Raw genomic sequence first — 18052 nt, 5'->3', positions numbered from 1 at the left:
TATCCATTTGTTCAACAAGTAATTTATTGATAGCCTCTTTGTGCCAGGTGCTAGAGTTCAGTGATGAATGAAACACATACTCTCTGCCCTCAGGAGACTCATAATCTAGAGGGGGAACAGATAATCAATGAATGAATACTTTTGTAATAATAGGAGCTATCAATGATAGTTTACACTCTCCCTGACACTATTCTAAGCGTCTGAGATGTAGTAACTAGTTTAATCCTATGAGCAACCCTTTGAGGTAAGATTATTATAGGCCCCATGAAGAATTAATTCCTGTGCCCTGCCCCAGACCAGTAGATTCCGTGGTACCTGGTGGGCTGCTAGTCAAAGGTCTTGGCATTGGCTGTCTTTGGTGTGGAGTAATGAGTTTAAGGACAGCACCGAGGAAATGACCCAGCCCAGTGATTCCTGGTTTAAGTGTTGAGCAGGCAGGATTCCCAGGACTACACTAAACAACCTCAAAACTGTACCTGCCACGGTTTTCCGCCCCCCCCCCCCCCCCCCCCCCCCCCCCCCGCCTTTCTCTCCCATCTCCCAATTTCTCCTCCCCTTTTCAGGCCTCGCCCTCCTTTGGAGCCGCCTCCTCTGTGATTCATTTCCAATTCCCGCCCCAAAGAACTTGTCTTTCCCTCTGAATCCCCCTCTGACCGGAAGCAGAGGAAGGGCAAACCGGCTTTGGGAACCTGGTGAGCTCTTTGTCCAGCGAGCAAGGAGTCCCGCGCCCTGCCCATTTGGAGGGAAAGGAAATCGGGGGAGTTCGTTCTGGCCCAGCGACTTGCTTCCCTGTTGGCCCTGAGCCGCACATTCTGTGATGTGAGGAGGGATTTGGCTGCTAAGTCAAACTGGCCTGAGAGGCTGCGAAGGCTGGGTGGGTGAGCTCAGCGCGCCTCCTAGGGGGACTTCTCGCTGCCCGCGAAGCTGGGGGGCAGAGGAGGGCCAGGACCTCAGGGCCCAGAAGCCAGCCCTGGAGAAGGGAGAGGGGTGAGGGGGTAGTGAGAGGCTCCCCGGGATGAGCGTGTGGAGGGGTGTATGGATGAGCATTTTGGGGATGCGCCTTTGTGCGGAGTGTGTGTGTGTGTGTGTGTGTGTGTGTGTGTGTGTAGCGATTTACAGGTGTGTGTGCATGGGGAGGGGAGAAGGGAAAGGAATGCTGATGCCATCGGAAAAGGACCAGCCCCCGAGGCCTGTAGTGTGTGGGTTCTTGATTTTCAGTGCTTGCAAGATCCAGTACAAAGGTCAGAGAATTCTTCCCAAGTAGTTTTTGATCTATGAATTTGAGTTATACTGGTAGCTGAAAATAGAAGCCTTTACTGGAAATGCAGGGATTAGAATAGGAAGCTCTTACCAGATTATACATTGGGGATTCATAGTAAATGCTGATTTTGAGAGTACTTTATTAAAGTTAGGAACAGTGACATGGATCTTGGGATAGAAGAAGCAACAGGAGAGAGCCTAGACGGGCTGCTTTGCTCTCTAGAAAAGTTAGAGAAAAGGCTTGGAGACAGGTTCTGGGGGTTAGCTAAGGAGCAACTGCTGCTCCCCTGGTTACAAGTCCCTGGGGACTCTTAGAATTTAGAAGAAAGTTCACGTGGGAGAAAGAAACATCGTGGCCATGCTCTGGAAAGAGCAACTGACATCCTTTGTCTTGAGGGCTTTTATTTATCTTTGGGGAGAGAGAGGAGGTCTCAGGGGAGGGTTTCTACAAAATATTCATCAGTTTTCCAGGTGTGTTTTTAAATAATATATTGGTGCACCAAAATGACTGAATAGAGAGATCAGTGTCATTTTCTGGTCAGTTTTGTCTCTATCTTGAATTTGTTTGGTTCTAATTGTTTTGTTTTTGTTTTTGTTTTGGTTGTTATTTATTTCCCTGACTTTATCCATCCTTGGATTTGGCTGGCATTAATTGCACTGATTGTGTCTCTGTTATCTCTCTCCCTGACCATGGTGATTTAAGCCAGCGTTTTTCAACCGCTGTTCCGCGGCACACTAGTGTGCCGCGAGATGTTGCCTGGTGTGCCGTAGGTGCAGACAAGACAAGAATTTTATAATTTTTCACTATTTTGTTTACTTAATATTTCATAATAAAGTAATTATAAAATACTTTCTTTGTGTTTATTTGATTCCTATTCAAGAGAATTACTTTATATATAGTCAATATAGGCACAGAGTTAAATTTTTTAACATTTTCTAATGGTGGTGTGCCTCGTGATTTTTTTCATGAAACAAGTGTGCCTTTGCCCAAAAAAGGTTGAAAAACACTGATTTAAGCTATTTACTCTCTGGTTAGGAAGGAGAGGCTAAACCATTTGCTCTCAAGTGTCTATGGAAGATTTTGCAATTTACTAGCTGGATGTAAATTGCTTGATTTGTTTCGCCCTATTTGGCTAACCATCTGTCTCAGTTTCCATTTTCCCACTTGCCAAAAATTCTCCTAACACCTAAGTATCCTGCCTCACTGACTTTTTATTTTTGAGGTGGCCGGGAGGGTGAGTGACCTGTTTGAAATACTGAGGAAAACAATTGACCATCTCTTCAAAAATGTAAAAAAGAAAGGGCAAATGGTTTGCGCATAAGCATAGAGAGGTCCAGGGACCACAATCTGGGGACCCCAAATTACTGCTTAAAGTTGGGGAGAAAACCCAAATAGGCTACTTTGGTACTTCCCATGTATCATTTGAGTCTGTAAGAGGAGAAGGGGAACAGGTGACTGAACTGTTCCTTACTCTTTCTGTGAGCCTGTCTGGGCTTGGTGTGGCTTCCAGGTTTGGTGCTCCTCAGGGACATGGTGCTCTCTGAGTGGGGGTATAAAATTGGATGGCTTCCAGTGTAAGACCTCATGGCCTTCTCCATAAAGTTGAGTGGAGGAAATTGCAACAAGGTCCTTTCTGGTGTGCCAGCCTGGTGACTTCACCAGCCTCAGATCTGCCCATTGGCTTTTTGCCAAGGTTAGAGCATAGGGATTAGTAGTATGTCCTGGTCTACCACTACCACCCCCCAAGTGTCTCAACAGCCTGTGAGTAGTATGGGGAGTATGATCTTCAGGTTGGAACTTGGTTAGGTCAGTGACTAGTAGGAGACCAGTGGACTTAAGTTCTGACCCTATCTTTACCATTAACTAACTGTGTGACCAAAGCAATTTCCCTGGTCTTCCTGTGCCTCCTTTTTGTCATTTATAAAATGGGATAGTAGCTCACAGGGTTAATGTAAGTATAAATATGACTATGACAAATTCTCAGCACTTGAAAGCAATGAATACATGGCAATATATACAGTATATATATGTCAAGAGAAGTTAAAGTAAAAACTTTATTCTGAAAGAATGTGTTAAACTACTGATTTCTTTCTGGTATCTTCTAGGCATACCTAGCTGTGCTGTTCTTAGACAAAGCCCACCAAGTCCATCCTGTAAAATCACACAACTGAAGTAAGTTTTAATTTTTTATGATATTTGGGTAGATGATTATTAGTCTACCAGCAAATCTCTTTTGGATGGCTGACTTGATCTCCAAACCTTCAAACTTGCCTGCTCCATCCTGTTCATTCTGCATGTTGCAGCCAGAGTTAACTTTCCCTCTGAGCATCAAAATAACCTACTGGTTCAGAGCATAGACTTTGGTGTCAGATACATCTCATTCAAATCCCAACTTCACCCTGTTTTACTAATTTCTAGTTGTGTGATCTTGGACAAGTTACTTTGCCTTTTTAAGAATCCTTTTCCTTATCTGTAAAAGAGGATAATGGTGGCTTTTACCTCATATAGGTGTGATAAATTAGAGAGATAATGCATATATGGCAACCCACAGTAACTGCTCAGTAAATGGTAGATTAAAATGGTAAGAGCAGTAAGGCTGCTTAACAAGAGACTGGTTAAAATGATGTACTATAGCATCTAGACTGGATAGGGAGTAAAGCAATGAGAAGTCAAAGGAAGGTAGATCTTGATGACAATGAAGAGTGAGTATTTGAGAGCCAAGAAGTAATAAGGCTAGGTTATAGCCAGAGATTGAGATAGTGGAGTTCAGGAATTTTGAAGTGGAGCAGCTCCATGGTTATGGGGTCATCTAGATTAGAACACTAATGGCATGTGAAGTGGCATGTGGTCAGAGGTTGTAGAAGTAGGGGAGATCACAGGATAGTGATGCTAAAATGTTGTGTGAGTCATCTATAGTCATCGAGGCTATTTTTATGATGGCAGGGATTGGAATGGAGAGAAAAATGGAACTAGTGCCAAAGCCAAGGTCCACTCTGATTAACAGGGAGAAGTTATTTCTTTCACAAATATTTACTGAGCTCTTACTAGATATCAGGTTATAGCAGGATAGACAACAGTCCTGCTCTCATGGAGCTTTTAGTCTAGTAGGAGTGACAACAGATATGAATAATCTCATCTGTAAATAAAAAACCACAAATTGTGGTAAGAGCTATGAAGGAAAAATAATGGTTCTGTAAGTGCTTATAACAGGAGGATCTGACCCTGTTCAGAATGTCAGGGAAGGCTTCCCTGAAGAAGTGATGAGAACTGAAAGATCAATTAGGATAGATGGAGATGGGTGAGGGGTGGGTGGAGGAAGTGTTCTAGGTAGAGGAAATGAACAGCATGTGGAGAGACCTGAAGCTAGAACATGTATAAAGGACTTGAACTGGGAGGCATCTCCTATGACTAGAGGACATTAAGGAAGAGGGAAAGTATTGTGAGCTGAGGCTGAATAGCAGGCCCCCTTAATTATTTTGGGCTTTATCCTAGGAAAATGGAAGTACTCCTTTAAGGGTTCCCCCCTCCCCCAGTTCTAGTGAGATATAATTGAGATAGAACATTGTATAAATTGAAGGCATACAGCATAATGAATTCATATCTGAATATTGGAAATAATTATCACAATATTTTGTAAATAATGCATAACTGTGCTAATTATAAAAATGATCAAACAACACAGAAATATATAAATTGTAAAAGCCCAGTTTGTATTTGTATGTATGTTAGAATATATATATATTACAGCATAATTATTTTATTAAAAATATTTTTATTGATTTCAGCCGAAACCGGTTTGGCTCAGTGGTAGAGCGTCGGTCTGTGGACTGAAGGGTCCCAGGTTCGATTCCGGTCAAGGGCATGTACATTGGTTGCGGGCACATCCCTGGTGGGGGGTGTGCAGGAGGCAGCTGGTCGATGTTTCTCTCTCATTGACGTTTCTAGCTCTCTATCCCTCTCTCCTCCTCTCTGTAAAATATCAATAAAATATATTTAAAAATATATATATATTTTTATTGATTTCAGAAAGAAAGGGAGGAGAGAGAGAGAGAGAGAGAGAGAGAGAGAGAGAGAGAGAGAGGTCAATGATGTGAGAGAATCACTGATCAGCTGCCTCCTGCACACCCCACTCTGGGGATTAAGCCAACAACACGGGCAACTGTTTTTTCACCTATAAGTTAGACATATAGTTTTCCCCCTTTTAAATTGTTAATGCATTGACTTACATTAATAACTTTTTAAAAACTTTCTATTATGAAAACTTCCAAATATAGATGACAGTACAGAGTATAATAAACTTCCATGGAGCCATAATTCAATATCAATAGCCATCAACATTTTGCGATATTTGTTTCAGCTATCTTCCTCCCATTTTTTGGGCTGGGCTATTTTATTTATTTATTTATTTATTTATTATTATTATTATTGTTTTGCAATTCTTTTTTTTTAAATTAAGGTATTATATATGTACATATCTTACCATTGCCCCCCCTTGCTCCCATACATGCCCTCCCTCCCCAGAGTTTTGCGTCCATTGGTTATGCTTATATGCATGCATACAAGTCCTTCGGTTGATCTCTTATCTCCCCCATATCTCCCTACCCTCCCTGCTGTAAATTGACAGTCTGTTTGTTGCTTTACTGTCTCTGTATCTATCTTTTTGTTGATCGGTTTATAATGTTATTTATTATCCATAAATGAGTGAGAACATGTGGTATTTTTCTTTCATTGACTGGCTTATTTCACTCAGCATAATGTTCTCCAATTCCATCCAGGTTGCTGCAAATGATAAGAATCCCTTCTTTTTTATGGCAGCATAGTATTCCATTGTGCAGATGTACCATTGTTTTCTGATCCAATCATCGGCTGATGGGCACCTAGGCTGTTTCCAAAATCCTAGCTATTGTAAATTGTGCTGCTATGAACATAGGGATGCTTATATCCTTTTTGATTGGTGTTTCTAGTTTCTTAGGATATATTCCTAGGAGTGGGACTACTGAGTCAAATGGGAGATCCATTTTCAGTTTTTTGAGGAAACTCCATATTGTTCTCCACAGTGGTTGCACCAGTCTGCTTCCCACCAGCAGTGCACAAGGGTTCTTTTTTTTCTGCATCCTCGCCAACACTTGTCATTTGTTGATTTGTTGATGATAGCCATTCTGACAAGTGTGAGATGGTAGCACATTGTCGTTTTGATTTGCATCTCTCGGATAATTAGTGACTTTGAGCATGTTTTCATGTATCTCTTGGCCTTTCTTCTGTCTTCTTTTGAAAAGATTCTATTTAGGTCCATTGCCCATTTTTTAATTGGATCATTCATTTTCATTTTATTTAGTTGTATAAGCTGTCTATAGATGTTGGAGATTAAACCTTTATCAGTGATAACATTTGCAAATATATTCTCCCATACAGTGGGCTTTCTTGTTGTTTTGTTGATGGTTTCTTTTGCTGTAAAAAAGCTTTTTATTTTGATCTAGTCCCATTTGTTTATTTTCTCTTTAGCTTCCATTGCCCTAGGGGCAGTATCCGTGAAGTTCTTTCTACATATATCTGAGATTTTGCTGCCTGTGGATGCCTCTAGTATTTTTATGATTTCCTGTCTTTGTTTGTCCTTTATCCATTTGAGTTTATTTTTGTGGATGGTATAAGTTGGTGATATAGATTCATTTTTTTGCATGTATCTGTCCAATTTTCCCAACACCATTTATTGAAGAGACTGTCTTGACTCCATTGTATGTTCATGCCTCCTTTGTCAAATATTGAGTATAGAGGTTTGGGTTGATATCTGGATTCTCTATTCTATTCCATTGATCTATATGTCTGTTCTTGTGCCGGTATCTGGCTGTTTTGAGGACAGTGGCTTTGTAATACATCTTGAAATCTGGTATTGAGATCCCTACTACTTCATTCTTCTTTCTCAGGATTGCTATGGCTATTTGGGGTCTTTTTTAAATTCCAGATGAATTTTTGGAGAGTTTTTTCTAGGTCTGTTTAATATGCTGTTGATATTTTAATAGGGAGTGCATTAAACCTATAAATTGCTTTGGGTAGTATGGACACTTTAATGATGTTGATTCTACCAATCCATGAACATGGTATGTTCTTCCATCTGTTCACATCTTCCTTTATCTCTTTTTCCAGTGTCCTGTAGTTTTCCACATACAGGTCTTTTACCTCCTTAGTTAAGTTTATTCCTAGGTATCTTAATTTTTTTGGTGTGATGGTAAATGGGATTGCTTATTTAGTCTCTGTTTCTGTAAGTTCACTATTAGTATATAGAAAGGCCATAGATTTCTTGGCATTAATTTTGTATCCTGCTACATTGCCAAATTCATTTATTAAGTCTATTAGTTTTTTGATGGAGTATTTTGATTTTTTTTTAATGTACAATATCATATCATCTGCAAATAAGGACAACTTTATTTCTTCTTTTGTAATTTGGATGCTTTTTATTTCTTCTTCTTGTCTGATCACAATGGCTAATACTTCTAGTACTATGTCAAACAGGAGTGGTGAGAGTGGGCATCCCTGTCTTATTCATGTTCTTAGAGGGAATAGTTTTAGTTTTTGCCCATTGAGTATGATGTTTGCTGTGGGTTTATTATATATAGCTTTTATTATGTTGAGGCATGATCCTTCTATCCCCACCTTGTTGAGAGTTTTCATCAGGAAAGGGTGTTGGATTTTATCAAATGCTTTTTCTGCATCAATTGATATGACTATATGATTTTTATCTCTCAATTTGTTTACGTGATGTATCACGTTTATTGATTTGTGGATATTGTACCATCCTTGCATTCCCAGGATAAATCCTACATGGTCATGGTGTATGATCTTACTAATGTACTGCTGGAGAAAAAAAAATAAGAGAGACAAAAACAAGACTAAGAGAGAAAAGGGGAACAAACTATATGTATGGGGAGAAGATTTCAATAAAATAACCACTAATCCCAGCAAATGCCAGCAACAGTACTTGGAGATTAATACAAACTACAACACCCACTAAAATCAAGCGAGGCAAGGGGAAACAGAAGTAAAAAACAAACAAAAACAAAGCAGACAAAAAATACCAAGCAACAACAATAAAAGAATAAGCAAAACAATCTCACTAAAAAGCATAAAAATTCAATATAATCAACATTCATGCAAACAACAAAAGGACAGAGAGAAAAACAATTTTTTTTGATAGTTAAGAGTGAAAGGAGTGGTGTGCATGCACTTGGAGCAGGGGATTGGAAATTAGATATATAAGTAGGGTGAAATTTTAGCAGGGGGTAGACTTAAAGAATAGGGAAAAATCTAAAACCAGGAGAGGGTTAAGATAAACAGGACACCAAAAGGGGAAAGGTTAGGAAGAGTGATGGCATAAAGGTCATTTTGAGATAGCGTTAAAGGATCCTAAAGGAAAGATGAAAATAGAATGAAGAACACTAATCCCAATGTAAAATAAAGAGAAAATAAAATGGCAATTTAAAAAAAAAAAAGAAAAAGGAAACAAAAAAGGTAAAATAGCAGTAGTAATAATGATGATTGCAACTAAAAATGTAATACTTGAAAAGGTAAAATCAAATGAGGAAAAAAGAAAGAAATTCATTTCTTTTCTTTTTTTTTAAAATATATTTTATTGATTTTTTACAGAGAAGAAGGGAGAGAGATAGAGTTAGAAACATCGATGAGAGAGAGTCATCGATCAGCTGCCTCTTGCACACCCCCTATTGGGGATTTGCTGGCAACCAAGGTACATGCCCCTGACCGGGAATCAAACCCGGGACCCTTCAGTCTGCAGGCCGACGCTCTATCCACTGAGCCAAACCAGTTTCGGCAAGAAATTCGTTTCTTAAGTAAAAGGTGCAAAAAATGAAAATAAAATAAAAAAATTAGCATAAAAATGTGCAGTAGTGAAGGTCATTAACTTCCTCTGTTATTCTGTTTGGCACACCTGTTTCTCAGTCAAGACAGTATTGCAGTTCCCTGTGTTCCACTGCTCCTCAGTATTGTAAGCCAGTCCTTATTTTTAATTAGGCTGTTTCTTAATTTCTTGTATGCCTTTATTTTTGATTAAATAAAACTAATAATAAAAAAGTCAGTTTGTAATTCAGCCCCTAGGTGGCAGTGTTTCTCGATCGACTTCCCCATCTTTTTGGCTGCTCTAGCCTTCTTTTTCTATGGCACTCAATACTGGTTTGTGGAGGTGGGCTGCCTCCGAGCTGACTCCCAGATGGTCTCTCCCCGCTCTGATCCCCAGTTTCCAGAAAAGCAACTTCCCCCTGCAGTCTCCCAGGGCATGCCAAACTGAGTGGTCTTTGCTTAGTAATAAGAAGCAAGGGGATGAAGGGGAAAAAGCCCAGGTGTGCGAACGATAGGTCTGTGCGCAAGTTCAAGCAGACTCCACATCTTTCAAATTCTTATGCTCTCCCTTCGTGTCAGATCAGAATGGGTTGCTTTTTAGACATCCCTTCTGTTAGCAACCTTGAGGACCCCTTTCCACATTCACGGATCATGCCAGACCCAACAGTGAGGGACTTTTGCGTGCACAGAGCTCCCCGGTCCTCAGTCTTGCAGCGCGGGCTTTTCTCTCTGCCACTGCTGCCACTGCCACAGCTGCCACAGCCACCACAGCCGCAGCCACAGCCACCGGGACCCAGATACCTCATGTTATCCCAAGCAAAATCTGACCTTTCTGTGGTGGAGTTAAAATGAAGTGACCAGATGTCCTGCTTTTGGCGGGACAGTCCCAATTTTTAACCATTTGTCCCACGGCGTTTTAAAACAGTCCCAATTTTTGGAAAGAATGCTTGACAAGCTAGGGAATGGTGGGAGAACGGGAAGGGAATATACGGTTTTTGATGGCCATGTGGCTTTTTAGCCAGGATATGAGTTTTATATTATTTTTGTTTTTTATAATGTTAAACTTTAATAATAACAAATAATTGTTGAGAACTAATTATCGAGAGCTGCTTATCAAAGTTCGCATTTTTTATCAGTTGTTAAGAATTTGACCACCATTGTTTGGACTTAATGAACAATGGCATTTTGGGGATTGGCAATGACAAAAACATTTTGTAACTGTCTCTCAGACTATACAAATCGTACTGCGTGCTAGTAAGCTAGTTAAACAAGTGATGTCATTACAAATCAGCTATTTAGATAATTTAGGTAAGTAATTTATTTATTTATTTCATAAATACATAAATTTTATTGAATTTAGCTGACAGTACTCGAATTATTTATATTTTATAGTGGCGGCAAAAAGTCTAGCACCGGCCTTGAAAGTGACACAACTATACATAATTTTTATTTATTTATTATATTTGTAAATTGTACTTATGTTGAAATTTAAAAATATATATTACAATACTATTTTTTGTATGCTCCATATAGACCAAATTTTTAATCAAGACCCCCTCCCCCATCAATGGTGTCCAGCTTTGCCAATGTTAAAATCTGGTCACCTTAAGTTAAGAGCTCCCTTGAATCCGCATGTTTGTGCTGATTGGAGACTCACAGCTGTTCGGTGGTCTCCACAGCTGTGGGTTTTTCAGGCCTCAGATAAGATCCACTTTTCCTTGCAAGATGGAGTAGTTTTCCATCTGAGCCCATAGCTCTGGGAGAGGACTCAGCCACAGTGCAGACTGCCTGATCAGGGAACCCCGTCTAGAAGTCCCCCACCTTCTCTTAGAGTTCTGCTATCCCTTAGCTTGCCACCAAACACTCCCCGAATGACTTTCAGGCGCTCTTTCTATCTGCTCTGAGACTAGGGTTTGAACACATCTGTCTATTCTGCCGCCATTTTCTCCTCTCTGTTGTTCATTATCTTACATAATGATAGACAAATACATAAATTGACTGTACCTCTGCTACACCCACAGCCAATCAGAGTATGGAAATGAACACACCGAAGATGGTGGTTAATTTGCATATGCAGGCAGGGCAGGCAGCACCATGGCCCAGTTCTGGGGTTATGGGTCCATTGGGGGTGGAGGAGGCCTAGTGGGCAGTGCCAGACACCACCCACAAGGTACAAGTCCATTGACCCAAGGAGGAGGGGTGAGCAGAGCCAGATGCCACCAGAGGGGTCCGGGTCCATTGCTGGGGGCAGCGGCCTGCCTAGCCACTCCTGTGGGACCCCTGGAACATTGCCGCCCCAGGGAGGTGCAGTTGGACCCACTTAGCTACTCCCATAGGGCCCTGGGGACATCACTGACCTGCCTAGCCACTCCCATGGGGCCCTAAGAACATCTCTGGCCCACCTAGCCACTCTTGTGGGTCCTGGGAACATCGCAGCCCTAGGGAGGCGCAGCTGGGCCTGCCTAGCCACTCCCATGGGTAGGCATGGCTGGGCCCACTTATCCAAGCCCCAGTGGCACTGGGAACATTGCAGGCATGGGGTTGCTAACATCTAGACTGGGCCTCTGGCCACAGATTCACAGCTTCGTGGAGACCAAGGACTGGGATCTGCCTCATCTGCAGAGAGATAGTGGTTCTGTAGTGGCCCTAAGATGTGGGTGGGCCCAACCAGGGATAAAGGGGCATGGAAGGACTCCCTGGCAGAGGGGCAAGGACCCTCACCCCTGAGACGAGGGTTGAGGGTCTGTGCAACCTCAGTGGAAGGGTGCCGCACTGCAGGGTACTAGACTGACTGATGTGATTCAGAGAAGCTCCTAGTGCTAACTGGCCTCACCCAGGCAGCCTTTGCCCTTCAGAGGCAGTGACTCCTGCTCCTCCTTAACCCAAAAGCCTGCACCACCCTGCCCCATGGCAGAGCATGCCTAGGCGGTGAGTGCAAAGCCTTCCACCTGCTCCAGAGAAGGGGGGGGGACAGTAGGACCGGGTAGAGGAAAGAATGTGGAGCATCTGCAATAAAGAGGTGCTTGAGAAAGAGGCTCAGAAGCCTGATGGGAAGGTTTGTTGTGTTTGCCTGGAGGCTGCCCCTTAGGAAGGGCAGAGAGCATGGCTTTGAGGGCTTCCTGTGTGCCAAGTCAAGTTCCACAACCAACTGGAATTGGCTTCAGTTTCCTGGTCTGTAAAATGGATGAAGCGTGTCCCAGTGCCTTCACTGAGCTTTGATGGCCAGTTGAAATACTATATAAGGAAAATGAGGGAAGAAGTGAGAAAGAAAGGGAAGGACGAGCAACACGAAAGACTGGAAGGAACCTGTAAACCCATTGTCACTTAAGTAGGAAATATAGTCAATAGTGTTGTAATGAAGGTATGATGCCAGGTGGGTACCGGAAATATCGGGGAACACTTTGTAAAGTATATGATTGTCTAACCACTATTCTGTAACTAATAAAAGAAAAAAAAACCTGAAACCAATAGAAAATAATATTGAATGTAAAGAAATGAAATTTGGAGTGAAATTTTTATAAATTTCAAAGTTTAAATAAAGGCTGTAAAGGAAGTAAGGGGGAAGAATAAAAAGTGTTTTTCATTTTACCACTTCATTATCTTTTCAGTACATGAAAAAGACAATTGTTTTTATATGGTGCTTTTATACTTCTCTAAGTCATTATCTCATTTTAATTTCTGGGTAAATTAAAGACAAGATAATTATTCCCTCCACTATTCAAAGAAAGTAAATTTTGGTGTCTGGTCCTAATGATTCAATTATCAAGCCTTTATTGTAAAGCAGGGTTAGTAAAATGCTCTGTGCAGGGTCATATCTATACTAATAAAAGCCTTGGGGGTGATCAGGCCAGCAGGGGAGGGCAGTTGGGAGCAATCAGGCTGGCAGAGGAGCAGTTAGGTGTCAATCAGGCCAGCAATGGAGCAGTTATGGGGCAATTAGGCAGGCAGGTGAGTGGTTAGGAGCCAGCAGTCCCAGATTGTGAGAGGGATGTCCAACTGCAGGTTTAAATCCAATCCCACAGGGTAATATATGTGGGACCGGGCCTAAACCTGCAGTTGGACATCCGCTGAGGGGTCTCATATTGGAGAGGGTGCAGGCTGGGCTGTGGGACATCCTCCCCAGTGCAAGAATTTCATACACCGGTCCTCTAGTATTCATAAATGAATATTTTCTTCTTAAGTATTCCTATTCTAATATCCTTTCTTCCTATTATATCCCTTCTCACCTTTTTTACTTCCTTAACTCTAATTCTTCTTTAATTACACAGACCTCCTGCAGCTTACACGGACCCTCTGTAACTTGCCTAGTCCCTTTTAGTTTGTTTCTTCTTAAATCATTTAGAAACATAACTTCTTTCTAACTACAATAGTTAAAATTCTTAACTCTTAGAAACAATTTTTAGATGACAAGGAAGCAATTAACATTCCTCAGATTAGCAATACATTCACATTTTTAAGAAATATCTATATTTTAAAAAGTAATACATATTAACACATCTAAATCTATTCTCAAGCTTCTCTGTAATAAGAAGCTAAAAATAGGCAAACTCAGATTATGGTTTCCATTGAAATACAATTCTCCCTACCATTAACCTTATTTTTATCAAAGAGCCAAATCAAGACTAATTTATTTACTGCATTCAGTTGAGTTCCAGTTTAGTCTGATTATTTGAATAAACACAACAAAAATAGTAATTAATTATATAGACTTTTTTTTTTAAAATCTGCTTTGCTGGATCTCACAAGAAAGTTTCCTCTCAGGGCAAAGAAGCCAGACCACACAGTTGCTATTGGGCTTTGCCTATAATACTTATAGGTTTGGGTATCTTCCTCAAGTTTTTGAGATCCCCACTGGTATCTTGATATCTCTAGGAAAGCAACCTTTGTTCCTGACCTGGAAAGATTGCATGAACCATGTGACCAAGCAAGGTACTAGGCTATTTATCCAAGGGGTTTATTAGCTTCAAAGTCACTCTTTATTCCTTAGCACTTCTGGTGACTTCCAGATTCCTGGCATGTCTCTTTCAGACATGATATTCCAGCAAAGTTTCGGTTAATAAAACCACAGTTGGAAACTGGGTTATGTCCTGTTATGAAGAAATCAAATTCTTATTGGATTTATGCAAACAAATACATTGTCCTGAGAACAATAATACTCATTAAGAGAATCTAAATTCTAGAGGGGTGAGGCAGGGAGAAAAATATAAATGCCTCAATATTGTTTATGAAAGTATAATTTACTAAATTGTTTTAAGTTGGGGGCAAAAAAGTTCTCTATGTTTGGAAAACAAGAAGGTTAAAAAATCAGCAATATTTTTTAATAAAGGTTACAAAAACCATACAATTATTTTTTAAAAATAAATCTTTATTCATATTATTACAAATGTTCCTCATTTTTTCCCCTCCATTGTTCCCCTCCACCAGGTTCTCACCCCACCCTCTGCCCTTTCCCCACCCCCCATTGTCCTCATCCATAGGTGCACAGTTTATGTTCAGTCTCTTCCCACACCCCTCTCTCCCCTTTTCCCCGAGAATCGTCAGTTCACTCCCCTTCCATACCCCTGATTCTATTATATTCACCAGATAATATTGTTCATCAAATTTTTTTAATTCCCTTGGTTTTTAGATTCACTTGCTGATAGTTACGTATTTGTTGTTCATAGTTTTTGTCTTTATTTACTTTCTCTTCCGAAAGAACCCCCTTCAGCAATTCATATAATTCTGGTTTGGCAGTGATGAACTCCTTTAGCTTTTTTTTATTAGTGAAGCTCTGTATCTGGCCTTCAATTCTGAGTGATAGCTTTGCTGGGTAGATTATTTTTGGCTGTAGGTTCTTGCTATTTATCACCTTGAATATTTCTTGCCATTCCCATCTGGCCTGCATGGTTTCTGTTGAGAAATCAGCTGACAATCATATGGGTGTTCCTTTATAGGTAACTACCTGCTTTGCTCTTGCTGCTTTTAATATTCTCTCTTTGTCTTTTGCTCTTGGAATTTTAATTATGATGTGTCTTGGTGTGGTCTTCTTTGGATTCCTTTTGTTTGGAGTTCTGTGCGCTTCCTGGACTTGTAAGTCTAATTTTTTCGCCAGGTGGGGGAAGTTTTCTGTCACTATTTCTTTCAGTATGTTTTTGATATCTTGCTCTCTCTCATCTTCTAGGACCCCCATAATTCTGATGTTGGTTCGCTTGAAGTTGTCCCAGAGGTTTCTTACATTATCTTCAACTTTCTGGATTCTCTTGTCTTCTTGCTTCTGCGGAGGAGTATCTTCTGGCTCTTTATGTTCCAAATCTTTGACTTGATTCTTGTGATCTTTCATTCTGTTTTTAGGACTCTGTATAATATTTTTTATTTCAGACAATGTATTCTTTATTTCTTGTTGATCCCTTATTAGTTCTTATTGATCCCTTTTCATCTCTTCATAGGACTTATCGACCTTTTCTAGGAAATTCTTGAAAAACCTTATAAGTGGTTTTGAACTCTATATCCAGTCTCTTCTTTTCCTCCATTTCTTTTGTTTGTGATCTATGTCCTTGTCTCGGCATTTTCACAGCTTCCCTGAGTTGGTAGGGTGGCTTTGTGTGCTAAGGTGTCCTATTTGGTTCAGTGAGTCAGCCTCTCAGTTACCTGAGGTGGACAGTCTTGGTGTAGCCCTTTGTGGGCTGTGTGTGCAGTCTTGTTGTTAACTTGCTTGTTGTTGGTATCACTGGGAAGCGTTGATCTCCAAGCCAATTGGCTATGAGGATCAGAAGTGTCTCAGCTAGGAGGGTTTCTGTATTCCGCTTGAATGGGGCAGAGTCTCGGGGTGGCACAGACAAGCTTTGTTGAATCCCACACAATTAGTTGCAGACAAGCTTTAGATTCCCATCTGCCCCTTTCTAGGAGAGTTCTATTGGCAGCGAATGAGGAAGCTAGCCACTGGAAGGGCTTCTGTGCTCCGCTTGGATGGAGAGGAGTCTAGGGTGGTGCAGACAAGCTTTATTCAGCCCCTCCCTACGAGGGTCTGGTTTCTGAGTCCCATAGTAATGGCCGCTGGCTTCACACACCTCCGAGAGATCTCTGCCCACTGCCTGACAGTCTGGCCTCTCCCTGTCTGGGGCCGTCTATCAGAGCAATAGGGTGGTTCTGTTTTCCTCCTGAACAAGAAAGCCAGCGGCGCATTAGCTGTCCACCCTTTCCGCGCGCAGGGAGTAAGCCTGTAGCAAACTCGGCACGCTCTCTCTGCGCTCCGCAAGCAAGCCGGCAGAGAACTCTGCAGCCGCCTTTTCGTGTGCACAGTTCTCCGCATCTTAACAGTGCCTGAGGTTCAGCGTGCCTTCTTTCTCCTTCCCAGATGGTAGAGCCTCCTCTCAGCCAGCCTTCCGGCGCTTTAGGATGATGTTTCCCCTGTTTTTCAGTTCTAAATTCAAATTTGTTGTGGTAGGCTGCATTCGGGTGTCCACCCTATGCCACCATCTTGGTTTCTCTCCATACAATTATTTTTATCTCATTCAGCCCTATAATAAAATTCTGTTTCTCCTGATTTTTCTTGATAGTATTTATATAAATCTAAATACTTATAGAGTTCAAATAATTCTTATCTAGTTTAAGGGAATGGTCTGCAAGTTTATTCTCAGAGATATATAGTTTAAAATAAATCAAGAGTCCTTGCCATGGATCTTTCAGAAGATGTAACATCTTTGTAAATGTATCAGAGTAAAACAATATCTGGCTGTAAATGACAAAAGGAAGCACCTTAAAATGACATGGTTATATATTTCATTACAATGCAATTTACATGTTATCCTTCCCTTTTAGTCATCCTACCTAATAAAAGAATAATATGCAAATTAACCATCACTTCGCTACACCCACCAACCACGCCCACCAGCCAATCAGAGCGAGTATGCAAATAAACCCAACCAAGATGGTTATGGCCATAGAGAGCAGGAGGGAGGCTTGAGTTTCCCAGGTGATGGAAGAAGCCAAGCTTTCTACCTGCTCTTGCCAGCCTAGGCCTCCACTCAAGGCTACAAAGTTTCAATTGTAAAAGGTAAACAAATCCAAACAGAAATGGCAGCAGCCATGGAGCTGGAGAGAGCAGGCTAGGGTTGCCCCGGCAATGGAGGAAGCAAAGCTTTCCACACACCCTGGCGGGCCCATGCCTCTGCTTAAGGCTACAAAGTTTCAGTTATAGAAGTCCCAATAGAAATGGCTGCCAGCCATGGAGTGAGCAGGAGGCTTGGCTCTGCTCCAGGCTACAAAGTTTCAATTGTAGAAGATAAATTCCAGATACCCCGGCCTCCCCTTGGGTTGCCAGGGGGCATGGCCAGCCTGCAAACCACCACAGGTCCCTTGCCAGGCTGACCCACACCCCAATGGAACCCACACCCTGATCCAGGACACCCTTCAAGGAAAACGAACTGGCCCCCACCCATGCACCAGGCCTCTATCCTATCGAATAAAAGAGTAATATGCAGATTGACCAGCACTCCAACACACAAGATGGCTGCCCCCATGTGGTCTAAGATCCTGCCCCCATGTGGACACAAGATGGCCACCACAAGATGGCCAGCAGGGGAAGGCAGTTGGGAGGCACCAGGCCTGCAAGGGAGGGCCGTTGTGGGTGATCAGGCAAGCAGAGGAGGGAAGTTGGGGGCAAACAGGCTAGCAGGGGAGTAGTTAGACATTAATCGGCTGGCATGGGAGTGGTTAAGGGGTGATTAGGCTGGCAGGCAGAAGCGGTTAGGGGCAATCAGGAAGGCAGGCATGCAAGAAGTTGGGAGCCAGCAGTCCTGGATTGTGAGAGGGCCTAAATGTGCAGTCGGACATCCCTCTAGGGGTCCCAGATTGGAGAGGGTGCAGGCTGGGCTGAGGGACACCCCCTTCGCCCCCATGCATGAATTTTGTGCACTGGGCCTCGAGTAGATTCATAAGCATAAGTTGAACAATCTGCCAGAATGT

General features: G+C 41.8%; 1 protein-coding gene across 4 annotated transcripts in view; it reads left to right on the top strand.

Moving 5' to 3' along the window:
• The first annotated feature begins 629 nt into the window (after nucleotides 1-629).
• The window catches only part of VSIG1 (V-set and immunoglobulin domain containing 1), a 149317-nt gene continuing 131894 nt past the window's right edge, over nucleotides 630-18052 (top strand). For 2 of the 4 annotated variants that reach the window (XM_084870493.1, XM_084870491.1), the window contains exons 1-2: nucleotides 648-874; nucleotides 3367-3433. The gene's annotated coding sequence lies outside the window, so the exon portion shown is untranslated. Of the gene's footprint in view, nucleotides 875-3366; nucleotides 3434-18052 lie in introns of all 4 variants that reach the window. The other 2 variants (XM_084870492.1, XM_084870494.1) reach the window with 2 other exon arrangements.

Source organism: Pipistrellus hanaki (assembly GCF_964339955.1).
Source record: "Pipistrellus hanaki genome assembly, chromosome: X".
In the NCBI taxonomy this organism is placed as follows: domain Eukaryota; kingdom Metazoa; phylum Chordata; class Mammalia; order Chiroptera; family Vespertilionidae; genus Pipistrellus; species Pipistrellus hanaki.
This window is presented reverse-complemented; position numbering and strand designations above follow the sequence as displayed.